The sequence below is a fragment of the Anomalospiza imberbis genome, chromosome 2 (genome assembly GCF_031753505.1).
Source record: "Anomalospiza imberbis isolate Cuckoo-Finch-1a 21T00152 chromosome 2, ASM3175350v1, whole genome shotgun sequence".
Classification (NCBI taxonomy): domain Eukaryota; kingdom Metazoa; phylum Chordata; class Aves; order Passeriformes; family Viduidae; genus Anomalospiza; species Anomalospiza imberbis.
This window is the reverse complement of record NC_089682.1, coordinates 13,226,620-13,250,907: the sequence shown is the minus strand read 5'-3', so window position 1 is coordinate 13,250,907 and position 24,288 is coordinate 13,226,620. Positions and strand designations below refer to the sequence as shown.

At 39.9% G+C, this 24,288-nt stretch overlaps 1 long non-coding RNA gene across 1 annotated transcript; it reads left to right on the top strand.

Annotated features, from left to right (window-relative positions):
* The first annotated feature begins 21,449 nt into the window (after window positions 1-21,449).
* Window positions 21,450-23,700, top strand: LOC137465719 (uncharacterized). Its single transcript, XR_010994807.1, has 2 exons — window positions 21,450-23,332; window positions 23,599-23,700. It is a non-coding gene; the product is annotated as an uncharacterized lncRNA (long non-coding RNA).
* The last annotated feature ends 588 nt before the right edge of the window (window positions 23,701-24,288 follow it).

The window sequence follows — 24,288 nt, the reverse complement described above, 5'->3', positions numbered from 1 at the left end:
AAACAATGCATTAAATAATTCTGAATCATTATTATCCAATACTACATCTGTTGCTTTCTTTCTTAGTTTTTTCCCCTTCCCTTAGATGGTCCAGGATTGAAACCTGCTATTTCCTTAATATTATTCAGCTGTGTCTGAAATATTCTTTTGTCCTCCTACTTAGAATCCTTCAAACTATTGTGTTCATCATTCAAAGACCTTGAAGGGTCTTGCCTGTGACTGTTCCAGGTGTCTGAACGACACAGAAAAGGTCCTACACTGGTTCTTTCAGTCAGTACTGAGGAGTTGGTCTGCACAGCTCTCGAGAGGAATGGGCAGAAAGGTGGAGAAGGCCAAGTATGATGGAATGATTTTACAAAGCATGCTGTCCAAGCCCTCAGTATTTCATGGCCTGCACAATTATTTTGGGAGGGGTGAAGTAGTTGAGATGAGGTGTAGCCTGCAGTGGTTGCTTTAAGCCTTAGGAAGCCTGAGGATAGCCTTGCTCTGCAGGCTGTGGGATGCTCTATGGGCGATCTACCAGCCAGGCATGAAGGAGTAGAAAGCACAAACAAAACATATGAGGCTTCCTAATTCTTCAACTCAGTCCCAAGAAACTGTAGAGAACAAATACCTAATTTTAAAATGTCTGTTCAATTCACAATAGGCTGCAAAATGTTTCCCCTAATTTTTACAAGCTTATGGGCTGGCCTAAAATACAAAAAAACACCCAACCAAGCTGTGCTTCAGGAAAAGGTCGAGGGCAAAGCTCCAGGTTCCTTCAGTGACAGGAACTGCCTTGTTGAAGTATTAGGTGATCTTAGCAAGTGGAGTTTCCTCATCTTGCAGATGAGGGTAAAAATCTTTGTGCAATGTTCTCATCATGCCAGGGAAAAATTACCCATCTCTCTCTGAATTAGCTGTGGGTACATACATGGGGCACACAAATCCAAGACCTCAGTGCCACCAGACTTAACCCAAGCAAGACATGACTGCACCAGTGCACCCACTGCAACAAGTTGGGAGCAATGGGTTTTCAGAATGATGCAAACTGCTTCTCTCTCCAAAGCTGCTTACATCACTCATTGGAGAAACTATGCTGGCTGTGCCTGTTCCTTCTTCAGACTCTTTTCTAGTTTGTCTAAGTGTGGTTTTCCTTAGGGTTTCTTAAGGTTTTTTCTTCTTTCTGCCTTCTATATGTAGTCACTTGCTTTGCTTTGAACAGCTTGTGCATGCAAGGTGGCACTTAATATAGAAAAATCAAAAGCAAATGTGGACAATAAGTCAGTAACATCTGTGTTGGAAGACAGCATTAGAACTGAGAGTTATTTAATCATGGCTTTACTTTGCTAGTCTTTTGACCTGGGCAGCACAAGAATGGAGTGACTGCTTCATCAAGCCTCAGTTTAGAGACAGACTGTCCTTTGAAATGCCAGTGTAGCTTGTAAACTGGTGGTCACTGTGCAGGTGTGTGAAAATGTATGCAGGTGTCTATATGTGGTTTTATGTATTTCAAATTCAATTACTAAAATGTTCTCCTCCGTGTGATTTATAAATGGTGTTCCAACCCAGATCACATCATTCTGGAATGAGATGGGGCAGCAGAGACAAGAAAGACTGTTTGTATAATCACCTCTGGAAAGAGCTGGGAGCTGGCTGTGTCTCAGCACAAGTTCCAGGGTGATGCCCTAGCCAGCGAACTCTTCACTACATTGCAAAGAGTATTGCTGGTGCTCTCTGTTCACTTTGTGCTGCCGTGTGCTTAAAGGAGCAAACATTTCAGGCCCCAAGAAAACTTGGGACCTGCAGGGGAATAGCCAGCTTGCCTTCAATTAGCACACTTAGGTGGGCAGAAAGAGATCCAGAGCCTATTCTGTGAAATGCACAGGCATTTAATGGTAGAGCAGGATCAGTTTGGGATATTTTTAAAGTAACTGTAGGGAGTTTTTAAAGTAACTGTAGGAGCTCTAGGAGCTTTCTTTCTGCCCATCACAGGCAAGAGTCCAGCTCCATTTGATCTCTTCACCTTCTGACTTGTAGCTCTTACATTCTGGGATCCAGCTTCCATAGGAGTTGCACACAGGTGACTAGTTTGGATGCCTTTCTCAGGAAAAACAGCATCAAACCCTTGCAGCCTGAGGAAAGGCCCAAGCATCAGGCAGCACTCCTCTTGTCTGAGCTGTGCAGAGGTGCTCAGTGGTTCTGGGGGAGCCACCAGGCTGCCTTAAGCACTGCTCCACAGGTCTCCTTGCTTGGAGGAGGGCTGGATTCCAAACAGGTATCCAGTACTTCTCCCTAGCTCCCTGTGCTGGAGGAGTGAGGCAGACATCTGACATTGATATCTGACAGCCCTGCCTCTGGAAGTCTCATTGGAATTCACTCCACAGGATAAGAAAATTAGCTACTTATTTCCAACAGGCTGAAATATCTTCTTCTCCTTCTTTTCCCTCAGACTAGGTGGTTACATTTTGATGCACTTGCAGACAAAATGTAATGAGATGGACTGGAGCCAGTATAATACTGCTTGCAGTGCTGTAGTCAGAATCACAAAGGAGAAACTTCTGTGTCATGTTCTACTGAAACCACATCACTGGCATCAGTTACTGCTGTTTCTAATCAATATAAATGTGCAAAACATTGTATAAACTCTTTAGATTTTGCAGATAGTTCCACAACGCCATTAATTCTTTCTGACTACCTGGGCAAGCACCTATTTACCTGGCAACATGATAAAGCATTAACCTTCCCCTGTAAAGTGATGGGAAAGAAAAAGATGGAGGGCGAATGCAGATATTCTTCCTTCTGAAAGCTGTTTTTCATGAAAGACATTTGATATTTTTTATGCTAGATGGAAAACAGGATTTCTATATTGAAAAACATTATTTTCACTCTATTTTTGACACTGTGGATATTTTTAGATCAAAAAACATAGAACTCACATTACTAGAAAGATGCCTTGGCCTATTGAAGATGAAGCATTACAGCTAGAGGTATTTATTCATAAAGTTGGCATCTCTGTTGCCAACCTGATTTGCATTTGCAAATTGCACTAGATCTCCAGATCCTTAAGTTTGCATGCTTCCAGTAAGCTATTTATTTTCTAAAGGGATGTGTGGTTTTAAGTGTTTCCACTAATGCTGCTGTAGAGTTATTGTTTCTTATTGTAAACTTTCCTGTGTAGTCTGAGGAATTTGGCCTTTACCTCACAGAAGATTGTCCTCTGAAAGGCAGAGTTTGTGAAAAGACCCTGTTGTGAAACTCAAGCCTACTAATAATATTGGGAATAACTCTCGAAGATTGAAGAGTGTGTCTTTTTAAAAGCAACTCTAATGTTATGAATAATCTTTTAATTCAAGGGAGGCTGGAAATTCACTTTCAAACTGTCTGAAGTGCTTCTTACTACTCTCTACTATACAGCAGTAGAAATTGGGCAGGTACCCAGATAGGAAGTGGAAATTTCATTCTGATATCTGAAAGTATTGTGTAATTCACTCTTTCTTGGCAATCTTTTGTCCTTTAATTTCCTGAACTGTCCATAAATCACAGAATTATGCAGAAGTCTTAGAAGTTAATTTTGCAAAATATTAACCTATAAAGCTACCTTGAAATTCCTAGCCTTATATTCATCCTCCTGGTAAAATAGAGGCTGGTGGCTGTTAGTATTTGATAAATGCTATGTTTGCAGAGAGCCTGGCCTCACACATGTTAAAATTACCATTGGCTTTAGGACATTCCTTAGAAATAGTAGCAATGTTCATATCTCTTTTCTTACCAACTGAAAACTGATACCAGGCTAATGATAAACTTACCATTGATGGATCTCTGTGGGGTGAGAATGTTATGCCCAGACACCTTAAATGGAGAGTCCCATGTGATCCCAATAAGGTAGGGCTGGGAAATATGCAGAATGCAGGCAAACCCAAGAGTGTTTCTGCTTTGCTAACAGCTAAGTACCTGTGGCTGTTAAAAATAATCTTTCCTGGATACAAATTATAGCACCCCAGGAGCAATTCAGATTTTTTTGAAAATTGGAAGAAGTGTATGAAAAATATGAACAAGGTCCTATAGGTATTCCAGGCTAAAAAGCTGTATAGACCCCTCTGAATTAAGCATGCTGTGCACGTGATTGTAGAAGCCACAACTCAGTGATGCACCTGGTTCCTTTCCTGTCTTTGTCCCTGTCAAGTGAAATGATGAAATGTCAATTTTGGAATTGTTTTCTTCAGATACAGTGTGATTTCACATGATAATATAATCATATATTAGCAACAAGAAAATCATGGCTAAGCATCTTCACATGAGAGGCATGTGGAGGCACCTGGCCTCCACATCCTTCGGTGTGTCAGCACTGGATATGTATGCAATAATAAAGCATTGGCTTGTGCCAGAGTAAAACTAGTGGACTGGAATAAAGCTGGCCAGACTCTATGGAAACCAGGCAGGTATGTAGTTTTTCAAATTCCTTTCCTTGGGAGGTTTAGTTGTCTTAATGAGTACAACAGGCCTTTCAGCTCTACAGACATGATTTGAGTTGGAAAGTTACTATTCCTGCCCTTTCCAACCAGCCTGTGTCACAGGCAAAGCTTTATGCCTTTTCTGCAGGAATGTCTGTGGCAGCCACAGCAGCTGTGTGCCAGAAAGCAGACCTTGACATTTCTGTTTGTGAAAAATGGATTGAATTGTGTTTACTTCATCTCTGGCAAGAGCAAAGTGGATCTGAAGCATTCTGTATTTTAGAAAGGAAGAAAAGCACAATGAGTTTATTTAAAAGCAGGTGCATGTGCACACATATTGAGGCATATCTCTTTCCATCTAGGGGAGGTTAGACTTTCCTGCCACACAGTAATATCAGAAAATATCATGAGGGTACAGTATATTGAAGTCACTTGGGTTTTAGGCATTGCTTCTTATAACTAGAACTTTGCACCACAGGTGTAAGAAAAATACTGCCTTGCCTTTACTATTGCTCAGACATAACTGCTAGTAAATGCTAGTGACCTTTCAGACAAAAGACAACATTTTGTAAGTAAAGGGAGGATGAACAGTAACACTTTAATATATTAAGCATCCCACTGCTAAGGCAAAGGAGAAGCAAAAGGTGGAGATGCATGTTCAGGTCAGAGTACTGACCTCGAATGAGATGAAGGTATACTTCCCAAAGTGTGGAAGTTTTCTTTTCTTCTGCCACCTTTTAAAAAATTGCTTTATTTCCAAGTGTTATACAGGCTTAGCAGAGGCTTTAACCCGAAATAGCTAAGAACAAATCTTACCCTGTGAAGAAATAGTTCTCCTTTGCTGGAGCAGGTGTGTTGAAAACCCTGTCAGATGCTCATCCTTCAGGAACTGTGAAGGGACTGAGACAAAGTGTTTCCAAGACTGCAAGGCGACACTTAAAAAGAATGAGCTTTGTACAAATGTCTCAGAGGGAACTTTAAGAAAAAGGGAAGGAGAAATGGACTTTTTCCAAAATCTGCAAGTCATTGACATTGATTTTTCTGGGCTCAGTGTATGATCATACACTTGCTTCTATCTTGCATATAAGGATATTTACAAAAGCTACTTAAAGAGAATTTACTTACAGGCTTTATACATGTTTTGAACTGCTTTGAACTGCTGCAGATCTGTGGCACTCCCTGCTTGTGCACTACAGGAAACTTTTGTCCCGTGCTGGATATATGGGAGAAGGAGTCACAGAGAGAGGAAAGGGTATTAAGTGCAGGTGCACCCAAAAAATTATTTTGAGGCTGCATGAGTAATGACAGCAATATTTCAAAGGAAAGCAGTAAAACAATAAAAAAAAAATAAAGGAAAAGAGTTGGGGAGGGATTCATGTGAGTTCTCCAGCTGAATTGAAATTATCTCAGATGCAGGAATGACTTTATTCCCTGGACACACCCCCTTTCTGTACAATGTCTTACATAATTAATATGAATTTTCTTAGGCAAAGTTTGCTTTTACAATTTGAAAGAAAAAGAAAAATGGAAAGAAAATGAAAAGCAGCAAGACATTGTGAGAGTTAACAAATGTGAGTTGTGCCATCGAATCTCCAATTTGAGGTATGTGCCATGGAAGAATTTTATTTTTGTCTAGCTCAAATTGGTCTCACAGCACAGCCTCTGTGTTGGGAGAGGAAGGAATGTGATGTTTGTGGCACATCCCTGCAGGGAGCATCAGAAACAGCTGAAGACTCCCGCAGGACTTTCCAATATAACATACAATACACTGGGGAGAAAAGCCTTTCCAGAACATTGTCTTTTACATGGACACGTGACAAGTACCCTCATTAGGGCTTGAGGCAAAGTCACAACTGAGTCCTGATGTATTAGAAGGCTGCTAGGGAACAAAATGAAAAACCAGAAGGTCAAGCTGCTACCTGAAGTGTAGGGAAACCTCCACTTCTCTTGCACAGGCTGGTGGCCTTTCTGACTACTGCTGTGCTACTGAAGCTTGAACCATCAAGCTGCCTCTGAGGACACAAAATGCTTGCCCAGGCTATGCAGTTGATGTGACTGTCAGATGTGTTGGGTGATTGATGACTGTTCAAGGAGTTTTTGTAAATTGGCCTTGTATCCTGGATGGTAGAAGGAATAAGTTTGACAGTTACTGTGATTTTTTAAACAGCATTCCTTGTCAGAAGTCAGACCTCTGCAGATTGCTTTCTGATCCTACTGAACAGCGGGTCAAATATATTGCTGTTTTATGAGCATCTTTCCACCTTCCCAATTCCAAAAGTTTCTGGGGAGACCAAGGCTCGTGAGCAGAGTGCTAATATAGCCCATAAATCGTTTTGATGGCAGTACAGTGCCTGAACATTCCCAGGGGAGAAGGTTTTACAGCCCTTACCAAAATAATTTGCTCTATATCAGGGATACCTGCCATAACGACCATAGCTTGATTCCACGTGACAGTTTACAGTTAGCTGCCATTCACTGTTATTTAATTTGTAGCAAGACTCAGAGGCTAACAGGGCAGGCTTAGGAAGGCAACATGCATCTCAGTAAATTGACACTCACTGGCTTGTGTGATCTGGACAAGCTCCTGCAGCTGCACCTGAAACTCAGGGTGTGCTGGTCCCAAGCTGCACCAAGTAGAAGTTTCATCCTTCTGTAGATTCTTCCTACCATCTGAACAAAAACTATCCAAGATGGAAGGGTTAAGCACACTAGTGCTTAGTACTCTGTGGCAAAACAACTGTCTTTTACTTGCCCAGCTCAGAGAAACAGCCCAAAATCCTCTGAATGCTGAGTAAGAGCATGATGAAACCAAAGTTCCACACATCTTGTTCTCATTAAGAATGGCATTCTAGCAAACCTCAGAGATTGAGTTTAAGGGACCATTGAACACACCTGGTATATCTCTCCTAATGCAATTAATATCAGTTTCTAAGCTGCCAAGACATAATTAAGTGCCTGAGGATTATATCCAAAGGAGGCAACATGCATAACCATTGATATGCTTAATGAGCGCTGATACCTTAAGTTTATAGCTTTTTATTTTTCAGATCCTGTACTGCATTAGTGTATAACTCTGAACTCCATATAGAGTGTTTGTAAGCTGTCTCCACAGTTTGGTCAGACAAAACAATCTTTGTAAGCCTGACAACCAAAGACATCCTTGATCTCAGGCCCTGACAAGTATAAACAAAAGTGAATGAGAGGAAGAGCAAACTGGGGGAATATGACTCCATTACCTGAATCTGTAGTTGGACAATTAACCCCTGATATGCAAATAGACCAAACTTATATCTGTCTGAAAAACTCATGACCATCGCTCATCTTGGGTGTAGCCTCTGCAAGGCTTTTGCACTGCCCAAGGTGTATCTATTGAAGGCCTTTAATAAATATCTACTTTATTTTCTGTCTAGCCTCTATTCTAGGCAGCCATTCCAAGGCATCAGTGCTATGCATAAATGCAAAGCAGGACTAATGGAAGAGGCCATAACCCAGAGCTACCCCACAGTTGGGTGCATAGTGTCAAACTCACTTTGACTCTTCATTTAATTTGTTTACCAACATTTTCTTCCAGTGGAAAAGAAAGATATAAATGGGACATAAGGGATTCTTTCTCTGAAGTCAAAATAAATATTCCCACATTTCACAGTCTGTAATGTCTTAAATACTTAATAAAACAGTAACTTCCTTAGCTCACACAGAAAGGAAATTATATGAGATACTTGAAGACTGAATTAATGGCACTCTTGAAAAAGATCACTTTAGGCAGAGATGGTAGCATTCATCACACCAGGGCTGGTGTGCTGGGTACCATGTAAAGGTGTAGGAAATGACACTTTGTCCCCCAAGTCCCAGTTATTGTCCTCCTCTAGTAATGTTAAGTGCAAGCCCAGTAGCCTGTTTGCATACTCTTTGATTGGTATCAATGTTTGTATTAGCATTCAAAAAACAACAAAGGGTGTGTTAAAAATAGCAGAGATGACAGAAAGAGGGCAATTACTTGGTTGTGTGAATAGGAAGGATAATATTAAGTTACTGTGTAATTAAGGTTAGACCAAGGTGAAATAAAGATAGCAAACAAGGAAAGTAAGGAAAGGTTACTCATTGTGGACCCAAACCTATCCCTGCTGAATTTAATGACAGGTTTACACCGACCTCTGTGAAAGCGAGTAGGAGTAGACTTGAGGTTAATATGGAGACATATTCATAAGTCAGTTCAGTGAAACTTGATAATGTATAATAGAAGAAAAAAGTTGTCATGGTTTGATGCTGGCGCAATGCCAGCACCCCCCATGAAAATACACCTTCCCAAAATAATTGCTGTGAGATGCGATCAGGAACAGAGCAGAGCAGGCTCAAGCTTAGAAATAAAGTAAAAAGACTTTATTAAGCTACTTCTACTATAAAAGACACACACGCTAAATCCAGGATGAAGACCCTCCAAAACACTCCCCCTTCCCCCACCCAATTTCCAACAAACCACAGTGAGACACCTCCTGGGATTCCTGATCAAGTTGCCACCCTTCAGATAATCAATACTCAGTCCATCAAGGGAGAGAGAAGTCTCTCTTGCACCATAGAACTCCCCAGGAAACACAATTGCCACCCTTGTGTTTCCATGTCACACATGGCAACCGCCTGGAGAATATCTGCCAGTGTGACACTCTCCTTTCTATGTCACAGTGCTCTCACCACCGTGCATGGACAGACTGCCCACAGGGCTCCTTTAAGGATGCTTTGCCAAGGACCAAGAAAAACAACAGTTCAGCATCTAATCTTGGGACTACAGTCCCCCCCGTTTCTTCTTCCTCTGGGGCCAAGGGTCTCAAGAACAGAGATCATCTTCTTCCTGAAGACAGAGGGCATCACCACACCCTCTTTAACTCTTTGTCCACTCCACTCCTGTGTTGGTAGTTGCTGAAGCAGGTCTCTTGGCTCACCATTGTATCCCCCTAAAAATGCAGTCTCTCTTGCAGGATAATTTGGTTCAGTCTATGGCTAACAAGAAAAGTCCAGCCACAAGCCACTCCATCATCTCCTCCCACCTAAAAATGTCTTCTTCTAACATCTCAGATCCTAGACTGTCTCTCTTCTACTTCAAATCGAGGAGGAGTAATATTTTACAAAGCTTTCATTTCCCAGGAAAGGGTTAAAAGTCTCGGACTCCCTGGATGGCTGAAATCTCTGCCCAGAGCTCCAACTCCCGCAGCTGAGCACCTCCCCCCCCCCCCCACCTATTCTCCTCTGCCGGCAAATTCCAGGTGCCGTCTCTTTCCCTCTGTGGGGTGGGGATCAAAGGCATCGCCGTTTCTCTCCACCCTTCTGTCTGCAGGAGCTGGCTTGGTTCCAGTCCTTCAGCCCCTGGCCTACCTCTACCAGACCGCATGGCTTCCCCTCTCCCACCCAGCCTGTGGCTGGGCAGGGGAGGTCTGCACTCTCTGACCACTGGAACCAAAATACAGCTCCCCTGGGAGTTCTTGCTTTTAACCCCCTGTGGTCTCAGAGGCGTGTCCATACCTTCAGTGGTCACTCCAGCTGCCAATATCCAAACCTGACCACTGATTGGTTTGACCCAACTTCTTGAAAAAAATTCACTTCCATGTCAAACCACGACAAAAGCACAGAAAAATGTGAGAGAATTTATTGAATTGAGCTCTCATGTTGGAAGCAGTTTGATGGCTGTTCTCACACATCATGCTGTGGGCTTATTATGAGAGATGAAATGCATGGTTTTTTTTCATATTAGATTATTTATGGGATTTCTTCAGGGCAAATTGTTTTCAAAAGGCCTGAACCTGGATGTGTTCTGCCACTGGCCACTCTCAGGCTGCATGGCTGCTTACCAGCAGGGTACCAGTGTTATTTTCATGCTTGACTGGGAAACATTTGTAGCCTAAATCCCATCTTGTTTGCAGCTATCAGAAAATGCTGTGTTCTTTTACTGAACAGGCATGGAAGTTATGATTTCTTCTCTGTGTTCATGGGGACATTTCTTGGGATTTGTTGGGATTGCTTAAAACAGTTCAAGAAAATTGTGTGTGAGACAGAGAAGGAAACTAATTAAATCTTCAGAGAGGAAAAGGACTTAAATGATGAAAGATGGTGGTAAATTACTTAGCTAACAAATAGGTGCCTTGGATATTGAACTACAAATTAGGTTATCTAATTTTTCTCCACAAACTTAAGCAGTTCCCTTAATATGATTTCCATCTTGTGATAATATTTCATGGCTTATCGGGAGCTTCCTGAGACATCTTAATGTCAGCTAGAAACAGCAGTAATACAAAGATTTTGATTCCAGGTAAGGTGATGACACTTTTCTGAAGAAAAGGACAATAAAAATAATGATGTTTTCATGTGTTATTACATTCATATTACCAAAGAAGATAGTGCTGTTTGTGTCCAGCTGAATAGAGCATTAAGTCATAATTTAGACAAAGAAATCTGATCTCTTTGCCATCCTGCATGTTGTCAACATTGCCCGGTGGGGCTGCACTGAGGGGTTGTTGCAATGTACAGTGGCCATGCTCCAGGCAGGCATCCTCTGAGGCAGGATCCAGAACTTTTGTTTCTTGACTGGTGCCTTCTGACCTTTACCAACATCTTTGTGAGTGTTGGATCAGATTTTCCAGATTTCCCAGCAATTGTCTTTGTGTCCACTAGCACTGCAGAAAATCACTGACTTGGAGCATGTGCTGCAATTATTAGCGATTTGATTTTCTCATACATATATTGTACTATGTTTCAGCATTAATGCTGCAGTGAGAAAAATGCATATTGCACAGTATGTTATCTCATTCCACCTGCTTGCACACTGATATTCAGCAACCTCATTTTCTAATATAGAGTTTATTTTTCCCTTTTTTAAAACATGATTTTAAATCAAGTTGTAGCTGGGAAAGCTCTTGTGAATTTATAGGAGGCTTTTGTTTCTCTCTGTTTCAAGAGCACCTTGCTACATTGTTTTGTCGTTAGTTCAATGTGTCTAAGTGGCAGAGACAGATGAGCAGAAAAACATGGGTCTGTATAGCAATATAGAGTGCATGTTTGACAAAGGGGGAGGGAAATATAAATTTTCCCTTTGAAAGGTAACTTCAACCTTTGCATGATTTCAACATGATTTTGGATTTCATCTCCCTTCCCCTCCCGGCTTTCTTTCCAAGTGATTAATCAGAGAAGTCATCCAGTTGTTATTTTGCACTATCAGATGTGGCAATGTTTAGCTGTTGTAAATGACAGCATGTCTGATGTGTGGCATTTTAAAGAATCACTGCATTTTATATCAAGTTGAGCAGGTTGTGTGGCCTCCATTGTAGATACTGATAAGGGCAGCAAATCAGATCCAAATCCTGTGACAACTTATTTGCCAATTTCAGACAAGGAATGTGCATTTGTTTGTTTCCAATAGTTGCTGTCTTGTCAGATGACATTTTGAAGCTCAGGAATAGAAGATCAGATTAAAGACCTGAAGAAAAATAGCTCAGCAATATTGCAGAAGCAGATCTTCTTTTCTTTTCCTATCAGCTCACCAGTGCTTCCTACCAAGACACTCATTTGGGCAGGACCCTGCAGAGGTTTAGGAGGGGAGCTGCAAAGGCAGACTGACTCTTTACCAGTGATGCTCCTTCATGCTGTGGAAATAGAACTTTTGCCCTTTTGATTCTAACTCTAGATGAACTATATAAATCATCCATAAGGTGATGTACAATGTCTAGTTGCAGGATCCATTTTCTTCATTGTTATGACATTGCTTTCCCCATGGCTAAAGAAAAGTGATAATGTCTGGATTTTTTAATTCTACAGATCATCCTTAAAATCACTGAAATCCACACAACTGATTTAGGAGCTTGTATCTTATTAAGTCTATAGGACATAATATCAGGATACTCAGAGGTAATAAGCTTTGAATCCTAGTGACTTGGACAGGAGGACCTGCAGTTAAACTACTTAGAGGTGAATTTTAAGATGGGATTTAGATGCCTAAATTTGCAGATGGCTTCTCATTACCTTTTGCAACAAGCACTACGAAAAGGTATCCTGCAGGATTTAATTCTCCTAGATGTGTGCATCTGAAAGGTAACTTTCAAAAATCTGCTTTGAGGCCTTTTAAAAATATTACCCCATTAGTGGGTCCATGGGCTGTATCTTGAGAGCTTTAAATACAATATGGACTTCAGGCTCCTTCTGTAAAAGATCTGTTTTTGGCCATTGTCACAGATATGTAGGGGATCTGATTGAGTCTGCTTTCATCTTGCTGAGGTGTGCATGCTTTTGGGGAAGGAGATGGTAACTGGAAACAAAGAGAAAGTGCATTTGTTCGTACATGCAAATGATTATTCATGGAATATTTTTGCTTCGTTGGCTGGCTTCATCAAGTATCTGCCCACCTACAATAAGTGGACACAGAATGTCACAAAAATAAGGTTAACACACTCTATGGTTCTATGGCTCTAATGGTTAACACACTGAAGGCTGGATTCAGATGAAGATCTGAATAACAGGTCTTTAATAACATTGCCTTCAAAGTCAGCCAGCAAGAACATTACAGGATTGGATCTGATGTCTGTATGGACACAAGAATTAAACAATCCTAACATACTGTGTAGAAAACCCACTAGAAATGGGAAAAAAAGAAAATGTGACATGCAGCACATGTATGATTATTGTTGGGTACCTGAAGGCACATACATTTGGGTAGATAAAACATTTGTAGGTGTCTTCCTTTTAAGAGCAGCTCTGACCTTACATTTCAATGGCAAAAATCATTATTTTCTTCCCACTTCTTTTTGAGAAAAGAAAATCTTCACCTCATCTCCTACTTCAAGATCCTCTTACTGCTGTGCCTTCTAACTATCAGTCTTCATTTACTTTTCTGTAGAGAAAAATTAGCCTTGTAAAAGGGCACTTTTAAAAAAGTGCAGTGTAATTCCTTAGTACATCAACACTTGTTGAACTCTTGCTGGTTATAACAGGTGAAAAATGCTGATGGTGTCTTACTTCATCTCGATGAGAGTATGATGCTCAATTAATTTTTTGTGAAATACGTTCTTTAATATGTTGCATTTTGTGGGGTTGACTATTCTGATAAAATCAATTTAATTAACTATCAAGATGTGACAAAACATATTCAGGCAGGGTCATTAATTTCAAAAGAATAATAATTTCAGCTAAAGACAAATTGCCGACCATTCTAATGAGGTATCTCAACATCAGCAGGATTTCATGCTAATGATCAAAATGAGATTTCAGGGCTTCTAAAAAATCATGATTATAAGCCAAGATACTGCATTAATAGCAGGGTACACTGTCACTATTTAGTCACCAAATCATCAGTATTTTAATCATATTCTTATTAGTTCCTGTGTGTGTAAATTGGAGAAGGGAAACAAAGTACCCTGTGCTCTGCTTGTTACTCAGGAAAGTTTCTGTGGGGAGGCAGGTGGTGTCCTTACAGCACATCTCAGACTTTGTGGGGTGCAGGTTTCTTGTGAACAAATAAGCAGTGGTGTATGCAGCTGACTGGAGTTTACACTAATGTACTGTGCTATCACTCCATATTATTATAGTGTGGGGCTGAATATCAGCAGGGTCTATTACAACACTGGATGATTAAAGTACTTCTTGACTTTCCACAAGATTTTAAATTCAGGATGAAGGAAGGGGAGGCATAGTTGGTAAGAGAATCACAGAATGAAAGTGAGAGGATTATGCTTCAGCAGCCTTTGTGATAAAATACTAGTAATTAGTTTCAGTAAAATCCCATAATAGTTTTTTTGTGCTTTACAGGAAACCAAGTGGCAGACAGATAAAACAAATTACTTTACTCAGGGCAATTAGCATGCTATTTCAAGGTTCTGACTATGTTTCCCCATGACTGCAAAGATCATGTCCTATTTTTCCAAGAACTTTTTGTTCCTGAAAATCTCATCCATTTTAAACCTCTCATTTTGTACACAGAGCTACCACATCTGTGAGCACAGAAAGTCTGTGAGAAAAGAAAAGAAAAGAAAAGAAAAGAAAAGAAAAGAAAAGAAAAGAAAAGAAAAGAAAAGAGAACCTAATGGGGATATCTTGAAACAGGAAAAATTGGAGGAGGCTAATGGCGTGTTTATGATTCTGACAAGAAAATAACAACGCTCTGCCTGCTTGGATAATGGTGGTAGGGGGAACCTATGTGCTGCAGGTGGTGACTCTAGTGAATGTTTGGAAATAACTTTTAGCAAGGAAAAAACAGGAGAGAAAACAATTCATTACAGTTTACATTAATATTGTCCTATGTGGTAGTCAAACTTGGATCCTATCTACGCCCCTGATAATATGAAACTTTTGTAATTGGAAGAATGCACCTAGAATGAACTCAGACTCCCGAACAGCCCAGCTGATTGAAAAGTTTGCCATCAGAAAAAAAAATAAAAAGAGAAAAAGAAATGTGAATAGAAATGATTTATCTTTGATGAAGGAATGCACTTGGAGTTTGTATAACACGGCCAGAAATCCTTTTGGGCTAAATGCATTCAAATGGCCAGGGACAGCTGATAAGTGCTTGAGAATCTCAGCTGTTCTGACCAAAATAATTTTCTGAGGTAAATACACTGTGATCCAATTGATATCTTTAATGTGAATATAATGTGAATATAAATGGAGGCAAAGAAAACTATTCAAAGCAAAATTCCTCAGTAGCATTATTGCTGCTTGTTCTATGGGAGAGCTGATCACACCCAGTTTTACATGGATATGTGAATTTGTTGGTTTGGATGATAAAGGGGAGCATTTGAAAATAATTTATTAGACCTTTCTTGGTGATGACACTGTTACTGCCTATTGATCAGCTTGCTCTGCCAGATGGAAGGTTCTACAAATGCACTGCCACATTATACGTTTATGTTTGCTTAAAATGCAGGCAGGAAGAATGTTGGTTTTGTCTTTTTATTCCTGCCCAAGTACACATGTAATTTTCTGAAATAATTTTGATATAAATGTTCAGATACACGTCTGGTGAAAGTAATTAGCATCCATCTATTTAGTTCTGTCAAGTTTCCCGCCAACCTGGTGGTCAACACTGCTATTGTCACATATATGTATTTCTATTCATGAAGAGGAGTTATAGCAAGGCTACCTAAAAACTTCTGTAACTTTTTCAATTAAAAAAAAAAAGTTTATGACAGGAAAAAAAAAAAAAAAGCACTTTTTGCCTGAAAATAATAATGGAGACTCACATGCTAAACAAATCTCTTGTTGGCAGAAGTAAGCTGCCAGAAAGAGTTTGAGCCCCTGAATTTCACTTTCAAATTGAGAAGGTCATCCTTTATTAACAGTGAACCATTTACCTTTTAAAGCTCAACTCTAAAAAAATGATTGCAAGAATGATATCATGGTTATTGTGATAATTTTCAGTAACGAGAAACCTCATGTGCTCAATACCTAAATAAAACTGTCTCATTCTCTTCTATCAGCCAGCCTTAACACATAGCTTGAGAATATGAAAGTAATCAAAAGATGGTGGTTGCCTTCATGCTCACAGTTTACTAACAATAATGTACTTATCTGGGCCTTAGCAATTCTGTTTGGGATGTGCAAGATGGATTAAAACCCATATCACTCCCCTGTAACATAATGGACTCTGCAGTGCTAACAAGAAGTAGTAAAGGTAATAAAAGTATATTTCAGGCAATAAAGCAAACAGATACCACTACTGAGTACACACTAGGAGCAGATGGCTGTAATAAGACAAACAGTTTGCATAGACACTTTCAGAGAAAAAAAATGAAAATTCCTTTTTGGTCCTGATTTCCCCCCTATATCGAAACGCCATTAGTCACACAAAAGTGGCTGTGGCTTCCCCACAGAGGCTCAAGCTAAGGGTACCAGACTATTTTCCATTAAAGTTTTGTTTTTTAAAGGAAAACAAAATATTAAATGAAAGTATGAATAGTATGAAAAGCATCTGCATAGCTCAGAAATTTGTTATTATAAAAAAAAAAAGAGTCCCAAAGCTAAAATGTTTTAGATGAAAAGATGAAGTCTTTCTCTTGATGCACTTTGCTGGGATCTTGTGGGATTTAATTTTGCTTCATCTTGTATTCTTTTTTCCCCATGCATTTAAAATCTCAGTTAAGCCACATCTCTCCTGGAGACCAGGAACTCTCCTGGTAGACGTTGTACATCACAGAAAAGATAGTATGGTTGGAAAGCCAGGCATGTAGGGGAAAAATGGAAATTGGAGAAGTCTGAATCAAAGTTGCAGTGAGGCATTGCAACTGCATTTTCAAATTGTATTATTTCAGCTTTGACTACATTTTTTTCTAGGTTTTTTTTTTTTTTTTTTTTTTTACTACACATGGGCAGTCAGTTTTGTGATGCAAGGAAGTCTATAGCAGATGATAATGAAAAATCACTCCCAATTTTTTTGAGGGTTGATAAAAAAAGAAAAGAAAAATAACTTGTACTGAGCTTTAGCTGTGATAGCAGATGCCTCCTCCTCTGGAGAATTGGGACCATTGCCAGATTCTGCCCTGACGCCCTGTAATCCCTGGCAGCCCTGGCATCCCTGGCATCCCTGGCATTCCTCCTTTATCCAGTTATTCTGAGGAATAGCGTGAATGTGTGACCAGGAAGATTTGAGAAATTAATTTCTTCCCCTGTCTCTTGATATTTCTGCCAATTGACTGAAATTATCAACATTTTGGGAATTCAGCTTTCTTGAGCCCTAGGTTCCCAAGCAATAAAGAAGAAGGAAAGTTCTGTACAAAAGAAAGTTTCAAACTTTTAAATTGGTTTTGTCTGGCTGTAAAAGAGCACTTAATGTTTGTATCTGTTAAATCTTTTTAATTATTAAGTAGTCCTGAAGGCACCTGTAAATTAAAGGATGATTGGAAGAAATAATAACATGATGAGGAAATTGGGGATAGAGTGTTAAACTAACCTTCAAAGTGTCAGTAATTAAAATTAATTACATTTCATGACTTGCAATGATTGTAGAAAGAGTGTCATGCTGTAGGGAAATAATATGAAATAATAGGGTAGGAAATATAGGAAATAATTCCAGAGATTATTAGAATTTTTTTTTTTTACCTCACTGGCTATTTGACTATTACCAAAGGAACTTTGAAAAGTTTTTTTCTAAGTGGTTAAACTTTTGAATCGGTAAGTTTGTTTTGGGTGGTTTTCTTCTTCCAAAAAAAAAAAAAAAAAACAAAAAAACCAAGCTCAATAAAAGGCAGGAATAATTTTTATTTCCAAAAAAGGACAAAGGTCTTATATTACTTTCTAATGCTCTTAATTCCCAGAAGACCTGTCCCCTGCGTGTTTGTGTTCTCTGAAAGGAACAATAGATCAGTAGCATCTGATTTACAAATATCCATGCTTACTTGCCTTTTAGGAAATAAGGAAGTATCATGTGTATTATATGGTCAATTTAGAATGTGGTTATGAAGACTGGACTCCTAGGAGAGAAAGAGACAGCTGCTGAAAACAGAGGTGCATATGTGCATAAGTAGGATCACGAAAAATTAAATTAAATTAAAAAAAAAAAGTAGGTTCAGGCTATGGCAGCAATGCAGCACCTTCAGTAATCTGAGCCCTTTAAATTAAAATGGCATCTTCCCAGTGCTGGTGTGAGACATCAACACACCCTGTTTAAACATTTCACTTTTTCATACAGTATAGTCAGTAAGTCAGGTCTTGGATATGAAAAAGAACACGTCTATTTGGTATGTCACAACAATTGGGATGGATACCTGTTCCACAGGTAATTTTGGAGTAAGTGATTTCTGGTGTTAGAAGGATGTGATTCTCCTCCTTCCTCAGCAAGAACCAGGCTGACAGGACTGGAATGACTTTTGGCCTCCTTCCCTGGACAAATCAATATTTAATTACTTTATAAATGATGGAAGATTCTTTTCACAGAAAAAATAAGAATTCTCCTGGAAATCCTCTGATGCAATGGTCAGTAGGTACCTCTGGCACGTGGTGTTTGAATCTGGAGGTGTGAGGTAGATCCATGTCTCCTATGCAATGGTGTAACCAGTGCCAGGGATTGGAGGGTCCAGTAATGCATTATTTTGGCTTGAGATGTAGGAATAAAGTCTTCTTGATTCTTAGGAAGACTTTCTACTCCTCAGCCCTACATCTGCCTTATTTCTCGTGTTACTGAAGGCCCTTTAGGATGGAGTGTCATTTCATTGCCATGGCTGAAGCTGTGACTCTGGAAGGGGAGAGGGAAGAACTGACTGGGCCAGAAACAGAGAGGCTAAACTGGGCTGTGTCCTGCTGATTCTTGGCACTTGGCACCGTAACCACTGTAGAAAATATGCAGGCAGGGTTACCTGGCAGCCTCAGTCCAGGTGAGTGCCCCACTGCTCAGCTGAGAAGTCTTGCTCCAGCTTGTGATTCTCCTGCATTGGGAAGGATTAAGCAGCTCCCCTGGAGGCAGGTCCTGAGCACTCCCTGCTATGAAACCGCAAACCAAGACTCGGGAGGCATAAAGTGCCCTACCTGTCCATGCTGTGTGCTTGTGGTGTGGGCGCAGGCTGGGGCAGCCAGCAGCCCTTTCCTCTGACCTGCAGCCTGAGGGACTCCCACAACTCTGAGGACCTGGAGCTACTGATGGGGGAAGGAGGGTGGGGGACATGCTCATATTGTGTCAGCCTGAAGTAAGAAAGCATTAGACCCTTTACTTTGAGGCAATCAAAGCAGAGTGTTCTCAGGATTCATCCAGGCTTAACAATATTTGTTTTAAACCCAGAAAGCTTGAAATTTGAAATACTTTGATATCCATGGGCTGCTGGCTGTGAGCCCAGAGAGGGGTGGAGCAGTGAGGGAGGGGGCAAGAAGGATTAATGTCTTCTGAGCAGCTTCTTTCCCCTGGTATCAGAGAGGTGTTGTGTAGATAGAAAGATAAATATTTGTGTTTTGTGAGTCAGCTGCACCTGTGGTGGATAAAGGGCTCAATAAATCCTCTTGGCTGTCCAATAAAGAAAACAGTGTTTCATGCTTGTGTGACATCACAAATATTTGCCAGGTCCACCTGGAGGTCATCAGTATGCACTTGTGCCCTTCAGCCTCTCCTTTCCAGCTAGGATTTAGCTAGTGCCTTTGCTCTGCCTTATCAATGTTCATTTCCATTGTGGCTGGAAACCCGCTTCCCTTTGCCTGAACAGCTTTCCTGCCTCCTGCATTACACACAGCACTTCTCTGCTATGGGCTTGATAAATACCAACAGAAAAAAAAGGAAGCAACATGTTTAAGCAAACTTTTACTATCTTGGAAAGGCTAGCATGAAAGTCTTTTCTTGCGGGACACAGATTTAGGCAAAATATTAAGATGTTTTCTCTGCATATTAGATTATGCCAACACATATATTGTAAATATAGATCACCCGCTGTTATTTGATATTTACTTGGAGAGGTGATGGCTCTCCTCACTAGTGACCTCAGGTCAGGAGACATTATGAATGTAAAGGGCAATATCCCTGTAGTAAATAATATTTCTTCTACCAAGAATTGTTTATTCAGAGTAACAGGAATATTTCTGAATTGTTATCCTGACTTGATATTCTACGTCATCTGGTTGTTGTCCAACAATGATATGCCTTTACCAGTAATAAGAAATATAAACCTTTATTACCCATTCAGATATGCCTACATGTCATGAGAACCTTCTGTAGTTCTTGTCACTTGTAGATGAACAATATCTTACATAAGAAATGTATAATTTTGTCCATTGTTTTTACTCATTGCATCCTGTTTTTCTGCTACAGGAAGTAGCAAATTGAAGCAATGGATTTGTCTTCTGGTACACCTAACTGTAACTTCAGGTGCCTTTTGTGTCTCCAAACATTTTTACTACAAGGTGTGGACTTCTTCTATTTTTGAGTTTAAAACAGAAAGGGAAAAAAAGAAGAAAGAGATACCTCTATGTCACACATTAGTTAAAACTTTCAAATAGAATTGTTTAAATCTAATTTTCACCTTTCTGTATGAATTTCCCATTGTAGCCAGCTCCTTCAACAGGCCTTATTATCCTGGAGGTTTCTTGAAGCTCCAGTCAGAGGATTTGTTTGATTTTGTAGAGAAGTCTAACTTTTGCCAACAGCAATAATAACAATAATTTCAAAGAAAGGAGAAAAGGAAATTTGTGGTCTCTCTGACTAACTAAAAAACCTCAGAAACTCAATGAACAAATAGAATGAAGGGAAAAAAAATCTTCTGCTTTTTTTTCACTTGCAAGTTTATAAACAAAAGGAATATTTATTTTATCTCTTTTTGATCCTGATGTATGCTTTTTGAATATTCCAGATTGCCAGAATTACATCCTGACTTTTCTGAAAGTTTATATAACTATCAATTCTAAAAGCTGAGGGTGCATTTTCTAGGCAACACACAGTTTCAGCTAGCTAGAAAAAGGAAGAAGTTGATCCTGGATGCAGTGCTGTATTGGGATATCTTAGAACTGAGCAAGTGGAATAAAAGCCAGATTTGAAGTTGCCATTGAGCTGTTACTTGTAACAGTACATCTGAATGATGCTTATGGGGTTTTTTCATTCACTTTCTTGCAAAAGGAGTAATTTAAAAGTCTTAACATGCACATGGTGATTATACATGCTGGTTCACACAGTTTAATATGTATCAAAATCAGTGGGCATTGGAACAGATAGCTTGTAAAACCTGGCATAAACTTAATGACTCAAGTGGTTTAAAAACGGGATAAATTTATGAAACCTTCAGAACAGTTAAGTTCAGCTTCTTATTCATTAAGCATCGGCTGTGATCACAGTAAAGTGGGCCAAGAATTTGCTGTTTCCTTCGAGAAAAGATGTGATTCCCAGCTGCTGGCACACAGTGAGCTCTGAAGCTCCCATCTGGAATGGGCAGTACCTCGGGGCACTCCCGCCCCGGCAGTACCCGCTTGTCCAGCAGGTGCTGCATCCTCTGCCCCGCCTGGAGGTACAGGTGTGGCACTGGCTGTCACAGCCTGGACCTGGCTGCCTTTCCTATATTTGGGCATCAGTTCAAAGGGCACCAAGACCTTTCAAAAGCTGAGCAAATCAGAGTGCCAGTGGAACAGTAACTAAGCACATACACAGGCACTTCAATATCAGTGACCTGCTTTAGAGCACCTGCAGTGCCTGCGGAATTCAGCAAGAATCATCTTAAGAGGTTTGGCTACTAATTCTTGTGAAAAAGCAAAACTCTGTTCTTTCAGGCCTCTAAGACACAGTCCAAGTCCAACAACTACCTTGCAGATCTCACTTAGGGGTCAGAAGGTTCAAATATTACTGAGGTGATGCCCTCACTACTGCACAGCCACCCAGCCATCCTTATTATTTATTCATCACTGCCTTAAACTTGTATTTCCCTAAAGTAGATTGGGGTGTCTTCTTTCCTGCTATACCATTTTAATACTTTGTGATTTAATTTTGTTTGTTCATACAAAAAAATAGGGCGGTGTTTTTATTTATTTTAAATTTTATTTCATTTTATTTCTTCATATTTTGGTTACAGTTTTCCTCATGATTTCTCAAGTTGCACACACATTTCCTTCCTTGCACTTCCTCACAGATTTGATTTCCCCCTCATACTGACAGCAGTGTTTACCCTTTTTTCATAAATGAGATACTGGAGCCATAATTCCTTAAAGTCACTGGCTTGCACTACTAGGAAAGTCCTTTTAGCATTGCCACCCAAAAGGACTGGTTAAATGATCTGCCTGTGTGTTGGCATTTGACCACCACAATACATTATTTAGAAATGCAGTTCTCTTGAATGTCAAGGGAGACCTACTTTTCCCTTTCCTTTTCTCTTTAAATGAATTGCTTGCAGCAAGAATTTGATGACTTTTTAATGAGATATATTGTTGTTGTTGTTGTCATTGTTTAGATAACTAATGCCACAGTGGGGTGAAAGAAAGGGCCTAGATTTTGGTTGCTCTCAAAATTTTTTTTTCACTTCACACACATCAAAATACTGTACGTTCACAGAATGAGAAAAAACAAATAATAAATGCAAACACTGCAGATTATTAATGTTCTTCACTGAGAGCTAACAGTGACTTCTGCACAGGACAAGAACTAGAAAAAACATTTTGTAGCAGATACAAACATGCTTTGAGTGAAAGGGGGGAATGAAAGGGGGAAAGAATGTCATATGGAATTGAGATTCTGAGCTCCCTAAGCCAGAGCTGACAAAACTACACCTCTTGGACCAAGTGCTCATCAGGGAAACAAAATTCCTGTTGGCATCAGCATTTTCAACTGTCAAAAGGTTGAAAGTCCATAATAATTTTTTTAAGTCTTTTTAGCTCCCAGATGCTTGAGGCTGTCACACTGCTCAGTTATGACGTGCCCATCGAGACAAAAAGAGCCACAGAAGTTCGTCACAGCAGAGTGGTGACAAACAGTGCCTGACTGTACCATTACAAGCAGTGTTGCACAGGATGCTCAGAAAGCCACTGGGTTTAAAGTGCTGCTGAATGTTGCTGTGACCCTTGCAAAACAGGCCTGAAATTCGCAGTTGATCAAAGATGGCATTTTAGGAACAATGAACTCTTTCAGTCTGGGAGAGAATTAGCAGAGATGCAATAGCCATGAATATTGTTCTACTCTTTCATCCCTTGGTGGACTATTCAAATGGTGGCAAAGCTACAGGAATATGTAGTGGTTTTTTCCTGTCCCAAATCCTCTCCACCACTTCACTTCCCCTTCTCCTGTCTTATCTGATACTGACGCTGCTGTTCCTGGGTAAAACACTACCCTGCAGCATTTTCTTGAACTGGAGCAGCAAGAGATAACGACACTTTATAAAGTGCTGGCAAAGTGCAACCCTGTGTGTTATCTTAGGACCTGCAGGGTTTTCAGGGGCTGTTACAAAATCAGGGCAGGAAGTAGCTTCTGAAGAACTGTTCAGGTTTGTATTTTTAAAATACATTTCAGAAAAAAAAAATAGCTTTACGATGTTTTTCTCAGCCCCCTTATCCTGATCTACGAACAGGGGGCTAGAGTGGAGTAGTCTATCACCAGCATGAGCAGTTTTCCCCCAAGTGGTTATGGGACTCAGCTTGGTGACCTATGAAATCTGTGAAGCACCAAGCAAAGACTGTCCACAGAGAATTTCTGCTGATCCAGAAGCTGTTTATCAACTTTATTCATCCTCTTGGATTTATGTAGACACAGGAATGAAGGATGCCTCAAATAAGAAGTTCTGCAAAAGAGTTGTAATGTTATTGCACTGAATTATTCCTAAAATGAATAAATATTTAAATGTGACCAACCATATTTCAGCCACACATATTAGATGTTTATTGTCCGATGCTGACCTTGTTCTCACACCATTTTTCTTATTTTATAGTCCTTTGTAGGCTGTTTGGTGATGTTATTTTCACTTCACTTCATAGGGTTTTTTTTTTGCTGTTCACAATTTGCCAGAGACTAATGGGACAATTCTTCAGGAGTTACACTGAAATGAGTTCAACAATGCCCTGGTTATGTTTCATATTTCAGTACATGCAAGTACTGCATGCCATCTTTTCTCTTGAATTTTCAATATATTAAAATTTAATGAAGATATTATTCAATCTTAGTAAGACTACTGACACAAATGAATTATTTTTAGATTTTTCAGTTTATAGTCCAGATGTGGCATCCATGTGCTATTCAGTCAGGCCAGATAAGATCCAAAGCACAGAGGGGTTAGGATGCTGACAACTCACTGCTCAATCACAATTCACTGCATTTTTAATTCTGTGACTGTCTAGAGATGAAGCTGTTAAGTAGAAACAATGACCCAAGGCTTACACTTCTTGCTGAGTGCCCTGAAATGCAGTGAATGCCTGTCCCACTGGCATTTTTCTACAGCTATAACTT